This window comes from Salvelinus alpinus, chromosome 10 (genome assembly GCF_045679555.1).
Source record: "Salvelinus alpinus chromosome 10, SLU_Salpinus.1, whole genome shotgun sequence".
Taxonomy (NCBI): Eukaryota; Metazoa; Chordata; class Actinopteri; order Salmoniformes; family Salmonidae; genus Salvelinus; species Salvelinus alpinus.
The window spans coordinates 47375635-47398004 of NC_092095.1; the positions used below are offsets into that span (position 1 = coordinate 47375635).

Genomic DNA, 22370 nt, shown 5'->3' on the forward strand with positions numbered 1-22370 from the left:
TCCACGAGGTGTCAACCGTTCCACACGGATGCTGGCCCATGTTGACTCCAATGCATCCCATAGTTGTGTCAAGTTGGCTGGATGTCCTTTGGGTGGTGGACAGCTTGATACACATGGGAAACTGTTGAGCGTGACAAAACCAGCAGCGTTGCAGTTCTTCACACAAACCGGTGCGCCTGGCACCTACTACCATGCCGCATTCAAAGGCACTTCAATCTTTTGTCTCAGCTGTCTCGAGGCATAAAAATCCTTCTTTAACCAGTCTCCTCCCCTTCATCTACACTGATTTTAAGTGGATTTAACAAGTCATCTCAATAAGGGATCATAGCTTTCACCTGGATTCACCTAGTCAGTCTGTCATGGAAAGAGCAGATGGTCTTAATGTTTTGTCAACTCTGTGAATACTTCCATTCATTTTTTTTAAACTGGTACCGGGCTTTTTATACAAGTCTTTTGAGGCTGGTGGGCGTCCTAGTTGCAAAACTGCAAACTCTTCCCATCTGGCTCTCTAGGCAGTCTAAGGCAAATGCTACAATTATTTCAACCCAGGTCTGCTCTCTCCTTTCTCTCGTTTTCTCCCTTCTCTCGTTCTCTCCCTTCTAAGCTCTTCTCATGTCAGCGTGTCTATTGGACACTTTGGATAACTGGCTGCCCAATTGTAACCCCCTTTCAGGTTTCACTGATCATAGTCTCCCTCCCTTTCCTAACTATGCCAGTCGCTCAGTTATTCCTGGAGTATGAAACAAAGACTAACTTCTAACAGACCCATATAATTACATAAGCTGCAGTATAATTGAGAAATTCAGCCCAGCCCAAATCAAAAGTGGGGACTAACACTAGCCTTTAATCACAGTAGCTATAGGCTGTAAGTGCAGCCGGCCGTGGCAGTGGCCCTCGCTCCAGCCCTGTAAGGTGTGTGTGCGTGGACTGTGGGTAAGTTGTTATGGGGCAGGGTGGGTCGGGAGGCTTTGGCTTGGCCCCCTGAAGAGCACAGAACTCGTAACTGCCTTTGGTCTGCACATATTTGAGGTTTGGTGCCCTTGGATGATGTGTGCCTGTGTGTGAATTTGTATCTGGTTGGGTTCTAAAAAGAAAAAACGTATCACCACACACACACCTAGGTCATCCTAGTGCATGTTTGTGAGTGTTTGTGTGTGTACGTATGCATGTGTGTGTGTGCACGTGTGTTTATCTAAGGCTTAGCTGAGATTGGACTGGATGAGAACGACACAAAGGAAGGAGACTGAGAGCTAGAGAGGTGAGAGAGAGAAGGAGAGAAAGAGATGCTTGCTTTCCGTAATGACAGAGGTAAACTATATATACTGTATATAAAAAATGTGGACATCCCTTCAAATTAGTGGATTCGGCTATTTCAGCCACACCCGTTGGTGACAGCTGTATAACATTAAGCACACAGCCATGCAATCTGCATAGACAAACATTGGCAGTAGAATGGCCTTACTGAAAGCTCATTGTCTTTCAATGTGGCACTGTCATCAGATGCCACCTTTCAAATAAGTCAGTTTGTCACATTTCTGCCCTGCTACTAGAGCTGCCACGGTCAAATGTAAGTGCTGTTATTGTAAAGTGAAATGGCTAGGAGCAACAACGGCTCAGCCGCAAAGTGGTAGGCTCACAGAACCACAGAGTGCTGAAGTGCTTTGCACGTAAAAATCGTCTGTCCTCGGTTGCAACACTCACTACCGAGTGCCCATCCAAACTGCCTCTGGCACAAGAACTGTTTGTCGGGAGCTTCATGAAATGGGTTTCCATGGCCGAGCAGCCGCATACAAGCCTAAGATCACCATGCGCAATGCCAAGCGTCGGCTGGAGTAGTGTTAAGCTCGCTGCCATTGGACTCTGGAGCAGTGGAGCGTGTTCTCTGGCGTGATGAATCACGCTTCACCTTCTGGCAGTCCGAAGAACTAATCTTGGTTTGGCCGATGCCAGGATTACACTACCTGCTCCAAGGCATAGTGCCAACTGTGAAGTTTAGTGAAGGCGAAATAATGGTCGGGGTTATTTTTCATGGTTCGGGCTAGGCCCCTTAGTTCAAGTGAAGGGAAATCTTAACACTACAGCATAGAATGACATTCTAGATGATTCTGTGTTTCCAACTTTGTGGCAATAGTTTGGGGGAGGCCTTTTCCTGTTTCAGCGTGACATTAGCCCCGTGCACAAAGCAAGGTCCATCCAGAAATGGTTTGTCGAGATCGGTGTGGAAGAACTTGGCTGGCCTGCGCAGAGCCCTGACCGCAACCCCATCAAACACTTTTGGGATGAATAGGAACACCGACTGCGAGCCAGGCCTAATCGCCCGACATCAGTGTCCGACCTCACTAATGCTCTTGTGACTGAATGGAAGCAAGTCCCCACAGCAATGTTTCAACACCTAGTGGAAAGCCTTCCCAGAAGAGGTTGTTTTAGCAGCAAAGAGGAGACCAACTCCATATTAATGCCCATGATTTTAGAATGAGATGTTCGACGAGCAGGTGTCCACATACTTTGGTCATGTAGTGTATGTTAATTGAACTGGAGACCGATGGGTTTGGCCAAAGAGAGACTGGGACCCTGCACCCCGGATGAGCAGCATTAGAGATTGAAGTTAGACCTATGCACAGCGTTCTTCCCTCACATCCCTAACCAGTTGTTTCCAAGATGGCATAGCAGTCGAACATGTGTTTTGTCTTGTCCCGTCCTTTCCCGTGTAAATATCGTGTTCCTCATTTTTTCCCGGATATATTTCGTATATATTTTTATTTCACTTTCCATCTACAGACTGAATATACTCTCCTTCAACTCGCCTCACCCAATGCGGTACGCATCTGCTATTTTTATACTTTAGAACCGGCACCCCATCAGAAGCTAGCCAGCTAACAAGCTAGTAGTCAGTTAGCCACTGCTAACGGTCTTCACCATTAACTCGGACACCAGCCAGCCTCAGCTCGGTCAATACCTGCCAGTCTACACAGCGCGATATCAACCCAGAGCATATCGGACTGCTTTTTCTCTACCACATCTCCGGATCCCTACCGCAAGCTCTGAACCTTTACACCGGATCATCGCAGCTAGCTAGCTGCAATCCGAGTGGCTACTCCTGGCTAACGTCTCTGTCCCGAAGCAAGCACCAGTTAGTCTTGAGCTAGCCTCGAGCTAGGCCCATTTCCCGGCCAGCCGAAGAGGTCCACCAGCTAATTCTTGGGCTACAATACCTCTTCTGCCAATTGGCCTGGACCTTTTACTGCCGACACGGAGCCCCGCCGATCCATCACGACTGGTCTGCCGACGTAATCGTCCAAGGGGGTTTCAACAGGCTCTTCCATTGCGACATCGCCGAAGGCCTTTCTGCTTGCCCCGGCCCGCTAGCTGTCTGAATCGCCGTGTCTCCAGCTCGCCTAGCATAGTAGTGACTCCTGAATCGGCTTCCTGACTCACCTATTTCTGCTCATTTGACCCTATGATCACTCGGATACACATGTCTATTGATGTTTTGGTTAGTGATTATTGTCTTATTTCACTTATTTCACAGCCCCCAGCCCTGCCTTAGGTAGATAGCCTTAGATATGCCTTAGCTATGCCTTAGATATGCCTTAGATAGCCCTTTTGTGCCTTAGATATGCCTTAGATAGCCATTTTGTCACACCCCCCACACATGCAGTGACCTCATCTGGCTTAACTGGTGCCTCTAGAGTCAAAACCTCTCTCATCGTCACTCAATGCCTAGGTTTACCTCCACTGTACTCACATCCTAGCATACCCTTGTCTGTACATTTTGCCTTGAATGTATTCTGCCAAGCCCAGAAATCTGCTCCTTTTACTCTCTGTTCCAAACGCACTAGACAACCAATTCTTATAGCCTTTAGCCATACCCTTATCCTACTCCTCCTCTGTTCCTCTGGTGATGTAGAGGTTTACGCAGGCCCTGCAGCCCCCAGCACTACTCCCATTCCCCAGGCGCTCTCATTTGTTGACTTCTGTAACCGTAAAAGCCTTGGTTTCATGCATGTTAACATCAGAAGCCGCCTCCCTAAGTTGGTTTTATTACACTCCGCCAACCCTGATGTCCTAGCCATGTCTGAATCCTGGCTTAGGAAGGCCACAAATCTTGAAATTAGGAAGGCCAAAAATCTTGAAATTTCCATCCCAAACTACAACATTTTCCGAACAAAATAGAACTGCCATAGGGGGTGGAGTTGCAATCTACTGCAGAGATAGCTGGCATTCTGTCATACTATCCAGGTCTGTGCCCAAACAATTTGAGTTTCTACTTTAAAAAAAAAAACACCTTTCCAGAAGCAAGTCTCTCACTGTTGTCTCTTGTTATAGACCCCCCTCAGCCCCTAGCTGTGCCCTGGACACCATATGTGAATTGATTGCCCCCCATCTATCTTCAGAGTTCGTACTGTTATGTGACCGAAACTGGGATATGCTTAACACTCCGGCCATCCTACAATCTAAGCTAGAGGCCCTCAATCTCACACAAATTATCAAGGAACCTACCAGGTACAACCCTAAATCCGTTAACATGGGCACCCTCTTAGATATCATCCTGACCAACTTGCCCTCTAAATACACCTCTGTTGTCTCCAACCAGGATCTCAGCGATCACTGCCTCATTGCCTGCGTCCGTAATGAGTCAGCGGTTAAATGACCACCCCTCATCACTGTCAAACGCTCCCAAAAACACTTCAGCGAGCAGGCCTTTCTAATCGACCTGGCCCGTGTATCCTGGAAGGGTATTGACCTCATCTCATCAGTAGAGGTTGCCTGGTTGCTCTTTAGAAGTGCTTTCCTCACCATCTTAAATAAGCATGCCCCATTGAATAAAAAAAACTAAGAACAGATATAGCCCTTGGTTCACCCCAGACTTGACTGTCCTTGACCAGCACAAAAACATCCTGTGGTGTTCTGCATTAGCATTGAATAGCCCCAGTGATATGCAACCTTTATGGGAAGTCAGGAACCAATATACACAGTCAGTTAGGAAAGCTAAGGCTAGCTTTTTCAAACAGAAATGTGCATCCTGTAGCACTAATTCCAAGAAGTTTTGGGATACTGTAAAGTCCATGGAGATTAAGAGCACCTCCTCCCAGCTGCCCACTGCATTGAGGCTAGGAAACACTATCACCACCGGTAAATCTACGATAATCGATCATTTCAATAAGCATTTTTCTACAGCTGGCTATGCTTTCCACCTGGATACCCCTACCCCTGCCAACAGCTTTGTACCCCCTGCAGCAACTTGCCCAAGCCCCCACACTTCTCAAATCCAGACAGCTGATGTTCTGAAAGAGCTGCAAAATCTGGATCCCTACAAATCAGCGGGGCTAGACAATCTGGACCCTCTCTTTCTAAAAGGATCTGCCGAAATTGTTGCAACCTCTATTACTAGCCTGTTCAACCTCTCTTTCGTATCGTCTGAGATCCCCAAAGATTGGAAAGCTGCTGCGGTCATCCCCCTCTTCAAAGGGGGAGACACTCTAGACCCAAACTGTTATAGACCTATAGCCAAGTTAACAAACAGATCACCGACCATTTTGAATCCCACCGTACCTTCTCCGCTATGCAATCTGGTTTCCGAGCTGGTCATGGGTGCACATCAGACACGCTCAAGGTCATAAACAATATAACTGCCATCAATAAAAGACGGTACTGTGCAGCCGTCTTCATCGACCTTGCTGTTACGTTCCCCAGTTTCTATGTTGTAGTTTGTATTTGAGTGTGTGTGTTTCAGGAGATGGCTTCCTGGAATTTCTCCCCAAGCAGCTGATTGGTCGGCCCCAATTGATGATCGGAGAGCTGACCCCGCCCCCTCGTCAAGATACAGCTGTCTCTAATTACCATTGCCACCTGAAGCTATAAAAGCCAGTGTTCTGTTCAGCGAGAGAGAGATCATAGGGGAGAAGGAATGCAGAGAGATTGAATGTTATATAGATCATTGCTGAGAGAGGAGGTTGATGGCTGAGGGGTATAGCATGTTGATTGTAAATATGTACTATATTAGTTGTTGTTGGTAGCAGCTTTGGTATGTTCTGTGTTTGTTGCTTTGTCAGAGCTTCTTTAAATGGTCTGAGTTTTTTCTCAGTTTTGTTGTGAAGTGGATTATTTAATATTCGGTTTCATTTGTTCCCAGGCGGGAAGGGGAAGGCACCTAGGGAGTGCTTAGGCAAGAGGCCCGCGGGCATACATATACCCATAGTATATTCACTGTCTAGGCACACTAGGTAAGACCTGGGCGGACCACCCCCTGTATTTTGGTTAGCGCACCAGGCGGTGCTAAGTTAGGTAAGTAGTGGGTAGGCAGGTTAGATAGGAGAGGGGGAGCTTTGACATTTACTTTCTTTGCTTTGGTTCCGTCCAGCCCCTTTTCCCCATATTACCGTGTAAGGAATAAAATCCTAGTAAACGGTAAATTCTGCCTTTTTGTCATCCTTTCTCACACTTACAGTCCATACCTCTTTCACTTCACGGGGAGTTTAGTTGTAGCAGGGTGTTGCGTTCCCTCTTCTTAGAGGCGTGCGTAACACTTGCCAAGGCTTTCGACTCTGTCAATCACCACTTTCTTATCGGCAGACTCAATAGCCTTGGTTTCTCAAATGACTGCCTTGCCTGGTTCACCAACTACTTCTCAGATAGTTCAGTGTGTCAAAACGGAGGGCCTCTTGTCCGGACCTCTGGCAGTCTCTATGGGGGTGCCACAGGGTTCAATTCTCGGGACGACTCTTTTCTCTGTATATATCAATGATGTCGCTCTTGCTGCTGGTGATTCTCTGATCCACCTCTACACAGACGACACCATTCTGTATGCATCTGACCCTTCTTTGGACACTGTGTTAACAAACCTCCAAACAAGCTTCAATGCCATACAACACTCCTTCCGTGGCCTCCAACTGCTTTTAAATGCTAGTAAAACTAAATGCATGCTCTTAAACTGATTGCTGCCCGCACCCGCCCGCCCGACTAGCATCACTACTCTAGAAGGTTCTGACTTAGAATATGTGGACAACTACAAATACCTAGGTGTCTGGTTAGACTGTAAACTCTCCTTCCAGACTACATTAATCATCTCCAATCCAAAATGAAATCTAGAATCGACTTCTTATATTGCAACAAAGCCTCCTCCACTCATGCTGCCAAACATACCCTCGTAGAACTGACTTCGGCGATGTCATTTACAAAATAGCCTCCAACTCTCTACTCAGCAAACTGGATTTAGTCTATCACAGTGCCATCCGTTTTGTCACCAAAGCCCCATATACTACCCACCACACCCAATCACTGAAGCTGTAGACTTATGTCTTCCTCTCTAACTTTAAGCATCAGCTGTCAGGGCAGCTTACTGATCACTGTACCTGTACACAGCCAATCTGTAAATAGCACACCCAACTACCTCATCCCCATATTGTTATTTATCTTCTTGCTCTTTTGCACCCCAGTGTCTCTGCTTGCACATCGTCATCTGCACATCTATCACTCCAGTGTTAATGATAAATTGTAATTATTTTGCCTCTATGGCCTATTTATTGCCTTACCTCCTTACTCTTCTACATTTGCACACACTGTACATTGATTTTTCTATTGTGTTATTGACTGTACGTTTGTTTGTGTAACTCTGTTGTTTTTGTCGCACTGTTTTGCATTATCTTGGCCAGGTCGCAGTTGCAAATGAGAACTTGTTCTCAACTGGCCTACCTGGTTAAATAAAGGTGAAATAAAAATAACCGTAAGAGGGTATAATTGACCTTAGATCAGTGTCTAGAGACAATGTCATCTTCAACCCGCAATCTGTCATCAGTGGCTTCTTTATTCTGTTTTGTTTCTAAGTTTCGTTGGTGGCTTAGCTAGCTTACCTCCCGTTGTCTTTGGAATGGCTTTTGATATTGCCTTTTTTCTCCTGTCCGCTCTGATGTTTCTTTGATGAATGTGTTTGCAAACACCCTACATGTATTGTGCAATACGCACACACATTTTTTATGTGTCGCATCAGTTCTCTCCAGAGTTTTCCTCCACGCTTTTCAAAGTCACGATGAGTCATTCCGAACACGGAACCCCCCTCTCCTCTCCGTCCTCGTTCCCCCGTGCAGCCTCCTCATCCCCAGACACAAAGCGCTTCACTTCTTCTCTTTGTTTTATGTCGGTTCATTCTGAATTCCGTGAGCACAGTCCCGACTAGGTTATCTCTCCGACGAAGGCTACCGGGACTGATATGGGCCTCTTTATCCCCGAGGCTCGAAAGCTTGTCTTTGACCAACAGGAGTGTGTGTGATCTGTTTGCAGTTTAAACTGCAATCGAACACAATCCCGATTCCCTGCACTCTCGCCTTCCCTTGGGTTGGGACACATCATCTCATCACCTTTCCCTCAGTTTTTGTGTGTGTGTGTGTTGAGGTAATAATTTCCCATCTTTGATGTTGGCAGGCTCCCTGGGTGTGCATGCTGCCATGACTTGACAGAATACTGTAATGCTCATAGTACTGGAAGCACTCTGTGTGTCTAGACTATGGGGGACATTTTCCTTTCACAAACACACGCGCTGTGAGCAAACGCACCGTAAATAGACAGGAGATCCGATACTGCAGCTCACCGGGAGCCAGGCAAGCGGAAATACACCATTCCTCACCACCTCCACCAAAATCATTGGTCAGACCCTTTGTGGATTTTCCTCACACCCCTACCAACTCAAAGTTGTAACCCTGAACATGTGGAGAACACCACTCAAACCCACAGTTGTGCCAATACTTCCTCCTGGAGATCTACCTCCTGCAGGCTTTTGCTCCAACCCTAATCTAGCACACCTGATTCTACTAATCAGTTGCTCACCGGGACCTTGATGACCGGTATCCAAACCAGTGTGTTACAACAGGATTTAACTAAAATAATGCACCTACATAGCTCTCCAGGGGGAGGGCTTCTTTGGCCAACCCTGTCGTTGAAAAGTTACAAGTCAATCAGAGGCCAATTGGACAGCGCACCCCCCAAGGGCTACAAATAAGTTTATATGTAAATGACTGAACCTCACCCTACCCCTTTACCCACCATCCCACCCCAATTTCCCCCAAAATACAATTACAGGCAGATTGTACCATGTACTTGCACTGATCAAGCTACCTCTCCATTCCACTCTGTTTGGAAGTAACCTTACATGGCTGTAAGGGGAGGCATGACTAGGCCCCAAATGAGCCAGTCTTACCATCTGCTGCTAACGAGCTCTGGGAGTGTTTAGGGGACATTGGGGGGCACAGGGCTGCATGACTGTAGCAGTGAAGCGTCAAACAGACCAATACCACCCGTAATGTATGGCCAGACATAGGGGAGAGATACGCAGAGTGAGATTTGAGATTTAGAGACTGACTGAGTAGTGTTTGTTTGTTTTACGAAACACCAAGAGAACCATGAGCACAGTTTGATTTAGTAGCGAGACACAGTTTGAGTTTTGTGAGACACAGTTTGAACAAAGTAACACAGTTTGAGACTTCAGTCCCCCTGAAAGCCCCCACCCTCCTGCCACGGCTAAAACTGTTCCCTCAGTGCCAGTTTGTTTCCCGAGCGGAAATCAATGGAATCTCATTACGGAAAATTATGAGGAATTGCAGATATTGGATGGATCTCGCCCGCCGCTGCTTCATGCCAGCCGACTGCAGGCGGACACGTCCGCTGCCAGCAGGGGGGGAGGGGTGTTTGGCGGCGGGGAGTGCCAGGCTGCGATTCCTCACTGAGAGATGCGGCTAATTAGCATCAGAGATGGATGGATGGCAGAGAGAACACAAGCAATTACTCTGTTCAAAAAGAGAGGGGCTCAGAATATAATTTTTTTCCTCTCGTACCTCCGTTTTACCATGAAAGCGTTCCTCGTATTTTATGTCAAGACATTCAGGCCCTTGTTTGAGGCTTATTGTACGCACGTGACTATAAATTGCGAGGGGAGTGAAGTGCTCCAGGAAATTCATTTCCTGTATATGCACAGTATTTTTGATGAATGCGACAGCTGGCTTTAACTACTTGATTGGTGTGTTTTTGCGGCACACTTAGTGGCACTCCAGACGCTTAGTTTTCTGGGGGAAACGAGCGAGAAAGGATGATTTTCGAGCTTGAAAATCAACTCGTCCTTTACTCAAAAGCCTGTGTTCTTACTGTGTGGTTCTCCGTTGGCTATGACGTTTGTCTTTTACTGTGAGGGAAAGTAGTCCGGCAGTCTGTAGTCCGGTCAAATTCGAAACGTTCTAATTTCATACGACAAAAGGGTCGTCCATGGTGGGAAGAGTGGGATGCCACATGGCACTCTTAACTTTCTCAGTGCAGGAGGGAAACCCCAGCCTCTCACAATGCCCCATGGGCTGCATGTGGCCTGGCCTCAGCTGCTTAGTGTGTCCAGAGAAAGTCTGGTCCTCTGTAAGCTACCCTGCCTGTAGAACACATTAACACTGCCTCTGCGATCCACAGCAACACACACACACACACATTTACACGGCATCATCAGGCTCATAACCAAAATGTGTGTGAGTTTAATAGGAAACAGAATTTAATATGATCTTCTCTGTTTTGTGTCCGAAAGATTTATACTCTACCCCGTTGCCATGGTGAGCAGTTATTCCCTGGGGTGTATGGGTGGGATGGAGGTTGAGGGGTCAGACTCCAGGAAGTGTTAACCACCACCACCCTAGAGGAGTCGAGGCCTTTCGGCACACACACTTTTCTGCTCACTATTCATGGAGACTGACAGTAACCCGCTCGATAGCTACAACATGAGCAAAATGATAAAGTACATCATTTTATATTCTTGTTTGATAGTCCACTAGTAGTCCACTGGCCAATGATCAAATTCACCCATCCAACTATGTTACTAAAATGTTCGGAGTGAAATTCGTCACTCTTTGCTGACATTCTCTCTGTCTTCTCTCGTTGTCTTTCTTTCTCTCCCTCTTTCCTTCTCTCGGTCTGTCGCTCTCTTTGTCTCCCTGTCTCTCCCTTTCCTCTCCCTCCCCTTTCTCTCCCCCACTTTCTCTCCTGCTCTTTTGCTCTTCTTATCTCTTTCTTTGCTTCTCTCTCACCTCTTACCCCCCCCTCTCTCTTCCTCTTATCATTTCTCTCCCTCTCTCCTCCATCTCTCCCTCTTCCCCAGAGACACATATGACCAAACTTAACATGCAACCGAGCGGCTCTAACCTGAACCCTGGCCCCCGGCTTCCCGCTCTCCCTGTCTTCGTCCCAAATAGCACCTTATTCCCTATAGTGCATTACTTTTGACCTGGGCCCATAGGACCAGCTCATAGGGCACTGTTCAAAAGTAGTGCACGATGTAAGGAATAGGGTGCCATTTGGAACATGAGACAAATGGCACACAGCGACTACAGCCATTACCCCGCACCTCTTTGCATAATGCCTTTAACCTTCACACAAAGATTGAGCAGCTCAATACTCAATACCCAAATGGCCTACCCCTCGGCATAATGTGGTTTATGCTCATGGTTTATGTCTAGCTCGAGACATGGAGGGTTGGCGACAGGTAGCCTAGTGGTTAGAGCGTCGGGCCAGTAACCGGAAGGTTGCTGGATCGAATCCCCGAGCTGACAAGGTAAAAATCTGTCATTTTGCCCCTGAGCAAGGCCGTTAACCCTCTGTTCCCGCCACCTCTCTGATTCAGAGGGGTTGGGTTAAATGTGGAAGGCACATTTCAGTTGAATGCATTCAGTTGTACAACTGACTAGGTATTCCCCTTTCCCTTTCTACACTACTTTTCAGAGGAGAGTTGGTATGGTTAGGAAAGCCTCGTTACAACAAGCTAAATACAGCCAAATACAGTATATTGGCACCCTTGCACTTTTGTTAAGTAATTCCCCATTTCTTCTAAAATAAGTTGAAAAAAGGTTTGGTCTCCACACCTTATTGGATTTTCAACATTGCAGAACCAATTACATTTTAGTTTACGATTAGAATAACAATTATTGGCACCCCAGAGCAACAACCAGAAAAGCATTCAAAGAAAAGAACACTCTCCCGACAATCAAACAGAGGTTCAATAATGTTGTCTCTGGTTCTGGAAGCCTTAAACGTGTGCAAGACATCAGTAAATCAGCCAGTTATCAAGGCGTTTTGGAGTGCAATGTTCAACCCATTGTCCAAAAACTGTGTGCGCGGACAGCCCTGTGGAGACATTGTAAATATACAGTACCAGTCAAAAGATTGGATACACCTACTCATTCCAGGGTTTTTCTTTATTTTTTACTATTTTCTACATTGCAGAATAATAGTGAAGACATCGAAACGATGAAATAACCAAAAGTGTTCAACAAATCAAAGTATATTTTATATTTGAGATTCTTCAAAGTAGCCACCCGTTGCCTTGATGACAGCTTTGCACACTCTTGAGTAGGTGTGTGCAAACTTTTGACTGGTACTGTATATCAAATCAAATTGTATTTCTCATACGCTTCGTAAAGAACAGGTGTGAACTAACAGTGAAATGCTTACTTACGGGTTCTTTTTCAACAATGCAGAGTTAAAGATAATTTTTTATGTATGTATATATATATGAATAATTATAGTGACACGGGAATAAATACACAGTGAATGTGTTGTGGCATGTGGCAGTAAAAAGCTCTTTTCAGGGGATTGCCTGTGTTTGTCGTTGTCCCCGCCCTCCTCTAACCATTACTACAAACCCTACGCTGACCTTTTTTTACAAGGAGCATGTGTGCACCTAAGTTGAAAAGTGTAGTCGCACACAAACAAAACTAGGAGCACAATGGAAAATATTTGAGGTAGTAAAGCTAGACTCCTTACATTTTCGAACAAAAAATTCCTGGTCGCACAGCAAAATATTTATTATTTGTCCTCTCTCACTTGACTGTAGGCTACAGCTACGTCTAACCAATATTAACCCTTACCCATATAGCTAACGCTAACCCTAATATGAACCTTAACACTAAGCCGGCTTAGCTAGTGATGGTGGGGGGTAGAGACAGGCAGGCAGGCAGGCAGGCAGGCAGGCAGGCAATAATAATATTAACCATTATGTGCCCCTCTCCTCCACAGATGGCCGTGAGAGGACCTGATACCCGCCCGGGACCCTGCTATGAGGACGGGGAGTGACAGTACGCAGCACACTCCAGGTAGGCTGTGTGTGCGCGTTAGGTTTGGGCTCAATTCGAATTGTTTGTAGATTCATTTCAGGAAGTGCATTTTAATTACAATTCAATAATCGAAAAGAAGGCATTTATTATTTTCAGTGACTTCTCAATAAATTGCTATTTATTTGAAAAGTGTTTTACATTTCTGAATTTTTATTTCAAATCACTTCCTGAATTGACTGCCTTCAATTTGAATGGAGCCCAACCTTGGCGTGTGTGTACATGCATGTGTGTCTGTCTGTCTTCTTATCTGTTTTAGGCCACCATCAATACAATACACACACACACACACCCACACACACACACACACACACGGCATCAGAGAGAATAATCCTCTTTAGAGCTTACAATTAAATCTGGAGTGTTTGCCTTGGGAAAGCCTCCTCATCCCGGGAGTAGCCCTGATCAGCTCCTCGGAGACGAAGAATAGACGGTGGATGGATCCTTTCTCTGCGCCACAGAGGTCCACCTAGATTATGCATGAGCATGATGCGGTTCTGTGCAGCTCAGTTAGCGGAGCACGGCCCAATGCCAAAGTCGCCGGTTCGATTCCGGCTGGGACCACCCATACGGAAATGTATGCATGCTCTACTGTAAATCGCTTTGAATCAAGGGTCTGCTAAATGACATACATTAGATTATATAATACTTACCACGTTTCTCTATCCGTCTGACTCAACATCCTCATCCTCCCCCCCCCCACACACACACACACTCTGCTGTGTTAAAGTCCCCCAGCGCTAACCAGGAGAACACACCCCATCGATAGGTGCAGTGTGGTGGGCCTGGGAGACAACCAGAGCACACAGTGGAGTGGTGCAGAGAAAGCAGTCATTTCACGGGTTATTGCTCGGGCTGATATGAGGGGCACCGGGGAGAAGGGAGTGGAGCCACGCTGACTGAGATGCACTAAAACTAAACAGAGCATCCACTGAGAGGAGCAGTGTGACTGACTAAGTCTGGCCTGTGATGCTAAAGCCTAAGGCTTTCTGCATGTAGGCCCTTCCCGAGCTAATGCTAAGCTTATGCTAACACATGTCTCAGACTACGTAACTCATGGTTACTCACACTCGACCGGCGTCGAATCGCAGGCGGTTAAATGAACTGTCGAGAGGAATGTCCGAGCTGTCGCTTAGCCCTCTCCTTCTGATTTTAGTTAGAGGTGTCAACCCCACAAGCCTTTGTTCAAGTCTCTGTGTGAGACTACAGTACACAGAGTGACGGAGCATTCAACCGCTGGTGGGGAGCAGCAGGTCTTCAGCACCAGAACAAAGAGAGAAGAAAGTGCCGAACGCACTGCCTCCGAATGATTCATTCCAAATCTTATATGTTTGCTCTCTTGTTTTATATGTTCACTCGAGGATGAAACAAGCCCTGTACCCCAGAAACACGACATCTCCCCGAAGCGTCAATACCAAGACGGGGGACCTAAATTTATTCTAGGAATTTGACAAAACAAAGACCGAGAGATTGGGAGGGAGGGAGGGAGGGATGGGGCTTTATTTCTGAGTTTTGGAGGGGAAATAATACAGAAAGAAATAGAGAGGGAAGTGAAATGTGTTTTTCAAACCAAGCTGAACTTTGCGCGAGATCCCCCCCCCGGGCCCAGCTCATTGAGAGTCATTTCCTCTCAAATGAGTGTGTCTCTGCTGTGCGGCTGTGTTCCATTAGCATACATTTGGCCTGTCTTTTGTGAGGAAGGAGCCGGCACTTGCTGGGGATGCGGCTGGGGCTGCACGTCTGGAAAGTCCAATGCCTTAGGGGGGAATGGTGGTACCCCTCTATTCTCCCCATCTCAACCCCGGCTCCTGTAGTGGGGATCAGCTTTTCCCTAGACTGGGGTATTGGTGCTCGGGGGGAGAGGGAGGGAGGGGTAAAACACACACTCATTCTACCCCATATGGAGCACATTAAGGCCATTACTGTTCTGAAGCACTGGGTGATGGGCTCCACGGCTCAGCCCCAGGTTATCCAGTCTGAACGGCCCATGACCCCATAGGTGATTGGATTAGGCCATTGAGCCGAGGTTGTGTGCGTGAACAGTGGTCGCTGGGCTGATAATTGTGTGATTAATGTGCAGCCGGTGGCCAGTGCTTCAGATGGAGGACTGATATTACCCTCATCAATTTGTGTGTGTGTGTGTGTGTGTGTGTGTGTGTGTGTGTGTGTGTGTGTGTGTGTGTGTGTGTGTGTGTGTGTGTGTGTGTGTGTGTGTGTGTGTGTGTGTGTGTGTGTGTGTGTGTGTGTGTGTGTGTGTGTGTGTGTGTGTGTGTTGGGTGGTCTGAATGGCACATTTAACTCTAGAGCTGCTGTAGTAATATAAATGTCTTCACAAAGTGCAACCAGAAGGGTTGTCTGTGTGTACTCCTGAACACATGAGGACCAGTCTGACCACACATACACTCTGCCCCTGATTTTAACCTTCCCTGGTTTCAGCTCAGTAGTTTTGTTCCACGGCACCTATCTCCGACCCACTGGTCGGTGGTCTCTTCTCTCCTCCTAATGATCCGTGATTGGAGCTGTGTGTGTGTGTGTGTGTGTGTGTGTGTGTGTGTGTGTGTGTGTGTGGGTGTGCGTTTTCTCCCTCGTGAGCATGGCTTCGCTCTCCGACAGATGGCCACGTCAGCACTGTATGTCGCTTAAACAGGTGCATGCTGGGTAAATGTTTGATCCGCACATGAGCATTGGTCTCTCACTAATCTCATCCCTTACTTTTCGTTTCAATTCAGATCATTTCAATTCATTGACCTTTTTATTGGTATGCTAAGTCATTTTAGGTTTCTCAGACTCCAACGTAGACTTTCCATACCGTCTTCCTCCTTCACGACGCTCCTTGCTGTATGTATCAAGCGTCTCAGAGTAGGAGTGCCTTATGATCACAATGGAAACAATTACATGGACGGGTGAACTGATTCCAGATCAGCACTCCTACTGTGGGAAACTTTGAATACGAGTCCTGGTTTGTTCTTCAAATCTCTGCGGAACCTGTTAAGAAGTGATTTGAACTTTTTTGTTTGGCGTCGCCACTTCATTGCTCCCTTTTTGTGGCAGTGTGTTGCCGTTTCGGTCCGGAGTAAATGCAGTACGCGGCACTCTTTCCCCCGCTAACTCTGTTTTCGATGAAACGGGCCCGTAATGACATTTTGTAAATTAAACTGGTTTAGCCGTTAGGCTTTCATCAAGGCATCGCGTCAGTGGGCTCTGGCTGCCGGGAGAGGTCACGCTCTTTCGGTCTCTCCCTCTACGACAGACACCGAGGCAGGCACAAGCATTTTTGGAAAATGAAATCATGGATTTATAAATAAAACAAAGGATAAACACACACTGTGAGTGAGTGAGTGAGTGAGTGAGTGAGTGAGTGAGTGAGTGAGTGAGTGAGTGAGTGAGTGAGTGAGTGAGTGAGTGAGTGAGTGAGTGAGTGAGTGAGTGAGTGAGTGAGTGAGTGAGTGAGTGAGTGAGTGAGTGAGTGAGTGAGTGAGTGAGTGAGTGAGTGAGTGAGTGAGTGAGTGAGTGAGTGAGTGAGTGAGAAGGTCTTTGACCGCTGACCAGTGAAGTCACAAAACAGACGGAAAGATCTAGTCAAGGCTGACAATGTATTTTAGATCTGAACCAGTTGAAGTAGCAGTAGTTAAATCTGGAATGTTTATTTTTACTTTACAGATGGCGAATTAGTAATTGGCCACCAGGATATCTGATAGAATTGTTGGTGCTATTCAGTCTCATTTTAGTGCGTGTTACTCCTGTGTAAAGGTCTCAGTGGGATACAGTGCTGCAAAGTGTAATTCATACTGTACTCACTATAGAGTAGACAGAGTGATGGCAAACACAGAGACATTTTGTGTGTGGGTGTGTGCATGCATGTCTGTGTGAAAGCCCTCTCCCCAATGTTTATCTAGGTTGGTTTGATTAACACAAATAACCTCTCTCCATTGCAGCCTAATGGTTTTCCTTTAAAGGGATACTTTGGGATTTTGACAATGAGGCCCGTTATCTACTTCTCCAGAGTCAGATGAACTCGTGGATACCATTTGTATGTCTCTGTGCCCAGTATGAATGAAGTTAGAGGTAGATTTGCGACTAGCGCAATGAATGGAAATCTATGGGTATCTAGTTCTGGGGAAGTAGATAAAAGACTGCATTGCCAAAATCCTGAAAGTATCCCTTTAATGTGAAACCAGCCTGGTCTGGCCTCTGTCTCTAGCACTCAGCCTGCCGTGTGTGTGTGTATGTCTATCCCTCCGTCTGTCTGTTATTTTGGAAAGTCCATAGCACAAATTAAAACACTCGCACGTATACACACACACACACACACGTATGCAGATTGTCAGTAAGTGCTATGGACCCTCCAGAGAATGGGTTAGATCCCCTCCAAGCAACCCCTCGGTGGCCTCCATGGCTGCTAGCTACCAGCTGTGTTCCCTCACACCAATGGAGTTTATTGAGGGTCAGGTAAGAACCTCAGGGCCTAATTATCCTTCCGTTTCCTTGGGCAGGTGCAAATAGTCCCCTTCACTCACCAGGGCCAAATTCCTCCTTGTCGTAAGGCGGAAACTATGCCCAAATGTCATTGCGCACACACACACACAAACACACAGCGCATAGAAGCATACACATAACACACACACAACACACCACATAGAGACACGCAGACCACATAAACACACACCACATGCACCATCTCCCCGTTTTCAGGCAACATCTCAAGGGCTGTTTGCATGGTGTACGGTGTGTCCCAAAATGTAAGTAGCACCCTATACCCTACATGGTGCACTACTTTTGACCAGAGCCTTATTGTCCCTGGTCAAAAGTAGTGCGCAATATAGCGAATAGGGTGCTATTTGGGATGCAGTCATAGTGTGTGTTGACAGTTGAGAGGTGTGAGTCTGATTCATTACATGACATGTTATTAGTAGCGTTCACTTGGCCCATGTGGATAGGATCACACCTCCCTCTGTCAGGTTGTATTACATGACCAAAAGTATGTGGACACCTGCTCATCGAACGTCTCATTCCAAAATCAGTTTGTCCGCCCTTTGCTGCTATAACAGCCTCCACTCTTCTGGGAAGGCTTTCCACTAGATATTGGAACATTGCTGCTTCCATTCAGCCACAAGCATATTAGTTGGGCTGCTTCCATTCAGCCACAAGAGCATGATGTTGGGCGATTAGGCCTGGCTCCCAGTCGGCGTTCCAATTCAACCCAAAGGTGTTTGATGGGGTTGAGGTCAGTGCTCTGTGCAGGCCAGTCAAGTTCTTCCACACTGATCTCGACAAACCATTTCTGTATGGACCTCGCTTTGTGCACGGGGGCATTGTCATGCTGAAACAGGAAAGGGCCTTCCCCAAACTGTTGCCACAAAGCACAGAATTGTCTAGAATGTCATTGTGTGCTGTAGCGTTAAGATCTCCCTTCACTGGAACTAAGAGGCCTAGCCCGAACCATGGAAAAACAGCCTCAGACCATTATTCCTCCTCCACCAAACTTTACAGTTGCATTCAGGCAGGTAGTGTTCTCCTGGCATCGGACAGCCAGATGGTGAAGCATGATTCATCTCTCCAGAGAACGCGTTTCTACTGCTCCAGAGTCAAATGGCAGCGAGCTTTACACCAGTCCAGCCGGCGTTTGGCGTTGCGCATGGTGATCTTAGGCTTGTGTGTGGCTGCTCGGCCATGGAAACCATGAGCTCTTCAGTAAGGCCATTCTATTGCCAATGTTTGTCTATGGAGATTGCATGGCTGTGTGCTGAATTTTATAAACCTGTCTGCTGAAATAGCCAAATTCACTAATTTGAAGTGGTGTCCACATACCTTTGTGTATATAGTGTATATTACACCCCTTACACATACTCGCATACACTCACAGACACAAACATGCACACACACACATACATATACATACCCACATACACACACATCCATTATACTGACATGCATTTAGATACACCCGTACATCCACAATCACCTATACACTCACATGTATGCATGGAGTTTGAAAGCCCTCTTTGCTCCCTCCTCTCTCTCTAGCTCTCCTAGAGTTAGTGAGAGTAGAGCTCTCACTGTCCACTCACAGGCGTGCTCAGTGTGACAGCTCTGCACCTGTTGACTGTGCGTCATAATATGTTGTGTATGTGCTTCCCTTGGGAGATCTCTGTGGTGTGTGGGACAGTGGGCTAGGCATGCCAGACATCAACAGCATGTGGTTTATGTAGACTTGACCACCCAAACACGGACATACAGGTGGTCCCTTATCATTCAACACCGGGGCCCCTATGATGTCACTAAGGGCCCAGAGAAGCGATAAGGAGGGAGAGAAAGAGAGCGAGAGATGGAGAGTGAGAAAGAAGTGGAGAGAGAAATGAAAGCCAGATGTTTCATCACTAGTGATTAGCAGCCGGCCAGCTGGGGTTTTAAGGGAGGGGAGAGCACCTGAGCCTTCACCCCAGCTCAAGGCCTCCAAACAGGCTTTCACCTCCACATCCTTCTCCATCTTCCCACTAGCCTAAACATCTTTCCACCAGCTTACACAGGCCAAATCTGCCCCCGAAATGACCCTTTCACAGCATCACATCTATTAATCTATCCCTTTATCCGTCTCTCCATCCAGAGATGGGGATGGCTGGGTTGATGAATAGATCGACATTTATTGTCCTCAGAGGATGTAGAGCTGGCGGGTGGGATGTGGTTTATGTTTGTGTGTGTGTGTGTGTGTGTGTGTGTGTGTGTGTGTGTGTGTGTGTGTGTGTGTGTGTGTGTGTGTGTGTGTGTGTGTGTGTGTGTGTGTGTGTGTGTGTGTGTGTGTGTGTGTGTGTGTGTGTGTGTGTGTGTGTGTGTGTGTGTGTGTGAAGCATGTTGGTATCACAAACGCATGTATGAAAATGGGCAGGGAATTTACCAGTGCAGTTTCCCCTCTATCACCTCTATCTGACCTGGGAGAAGGCCTAGTTTTTGGCTTTGGTCCTGGTTGTTGGCTGTGTGTGTAACTTAGCCCAGGCAGGGCAGAGCGTGAGCAGAGAAAAATGTGAATGTGGCTGTGAAAGGTGATCCATCCTGCCTCTGTGAGTCGCCCTGCGTGTCTCCTTACCCCAGGAGCTTAGCCCCCTAATCACCCCACAGTCACTGGGAGGGAATCAGAGACACCCAGCTGCCTGCAACCTCCTTACTGCGCCACCCCCCCCTGGGTCACACACACTCAATCAGATATGTGTATTTACACACAAGCTTATGCACACACACAAGTTGACTGGAGAGAAGAGAGAAAAAAAAGAGTTTTTTTAATATGTTTCTGTCCTCTGTGTGTGTGTCGCAGGAGAGCGGATCCGAATGACTACCCCACCCAGTCTAGGACAGCACCTGGTTACCCTGGCCGAGACAACTACTACCCCCCCTAAAGAGGCCCAGCCCCGCTTCTCCAGCCTGCCCCGGGCCACCTCGCCCCCTGGGCCACCACAGGTGGACCCCAGGTACTACCCATCCTCGCCCCACCGGGCTGACCAGCACCATGTGCCCCCCACACCAGGCACCCGTCTCCCCCGCTACGAGACAGTGGGCAGGGGCGGTTACCGTGACGCCAGCCCCGGCCGATTCGCCAGCCCTGAGCGCTACGGCGGCGGCTACAGGGACAGCAGGCAGCTGGACCCACGCCAGAAGAACAGCATGATCGGAGCGGTGTAGGTGCGATAGCTGGATGGACTCAGACTGGGATTGCAGAATTCTGGTAACTTTCCCCAAATTCCCCAGATTTTCCGGGAAAGTCCCAGTTGGAAGATTCCCGGGTTTCTGCCTTATTTCTTCTTGATTCCTGGGATCTTCCAACGAGGATTTCTGGAAAACCTTGGAATTTTGGAAAGATTACTGATTACTCCAACCCTAAATCAGACCCACTCATTGCTTCTCTACAGCCCCCTGTCTGAAAACATCCTCAACCCCCTACCTCGTTTGGTGTCTGCAAATCTGAAGGAATCAGATTGGTGTAAGTAATACGGCTCCAACTAGTCCAATGGGCGTGAGCCATACTGCTTACACCTATCCAGGTCTTTGAGATCTACAAACATCAAAGCAGTAGGGGAAGGGTTGCGTCCCAAATGGCACTTTATTCCCGGTCAAAAGTAGTGCACTATGTAGGGAATAGGGTGCCATTTGGAAGGGGTGGTTTATGGACCAGGCCATCATCGGAACACTCCTCTCAGCTGCTGACATGTTTTAGAAGCAGTAAAGGTCTATATGTGTACAGTATGTATAGAGATGTTTAGAAATGTGTGTTTCTTTATGTATGTGTGGGGATGTAAATAATGTATTTTGATTCACAGGGGTCCAGAATGACTGGAGGTAGACATCATGTACAGATTGGAAAGAGACTTTTAATTGAATACCAGCCAAACTCTTGCAGGGTTGCTGGCTTGCACAAACTTTTTGCACAAGCTCAAAAACAGGCCCCTCCCCTTCTGGAACAACAGTGAGAGGCCAGGGAGGGTGAAGTAAGGGATGGTGAAGTTAGGGTTTCGACTCAAAAGGCACCCTATTCCCGAGATAACGGAAGACAAAAAGACAACTGGACAGGAAGTTGATCCTAAGAAACAAGGTCAGAGGAACAGGAAGTAGAGAACAGGAAATGAAGTCCACATCAAAGCATCTTTGCCCGCCTGCCGTGTCCCTTCCATCCGCCTTTTTAGATGTGGGTGTTTTTTGAATGTGTTTTGTTTTGGTTGTGGCCTTTGCTAAAAAACCTTCCATTAACAGTTTTTTGCCTATGACAAATTTCTGCTGCCCATAATGTGCTTTTTTAAGTAAAGTATAATGTGTGTGGTGTTTATGATTTAAAACGGCTATGTCAAATGTAGGTTATGTTATCATAAAGACACTGTTGAACAAATTAAAATGTATGCTCTGTGTTGACTAGCTATATTTATTCATCACATGGGCTGTGTCCCGAATGGCACCCTATTCCCTATATACTGCACTTTTGAGCAGAACCCTAATGGGCTGTGTCCATAGCCTTTTGAACCCTGGTCAGAATAGGGAATACTGTGCCATTTGGGGCACAGCCACAGTCTCCAGTGATAAAGCCTAAGAGAGACACTTAAACATGTTACTCATATTTATTTTTTATTTTTATTTCACCTTTATTTAACCAGGTAGGCTAGTTGAGAACAAGTTCTCATTTGCAACTGCGACCTGGCCAAGATAAAGCATAGCAGTGTGAACAGACAACAACACAGAGTTACACATGGAGTAAACAATAAACAA

General features: G+C 46.9%; 1 pseudogene; it reads left to right on the forward strand.

Annotated features, from left to right (window-relative positions):
• LOC139532933 (partitioning defective 3 homolog B-like) overlaps nt 1-22013 on the forward strand; it is a 218788-nt pseudogene extending 196775 nt beyond the window's left edge.
• The last annotated feature ends 357 nt before the right edge of the window (nt 22014-22370 follow it).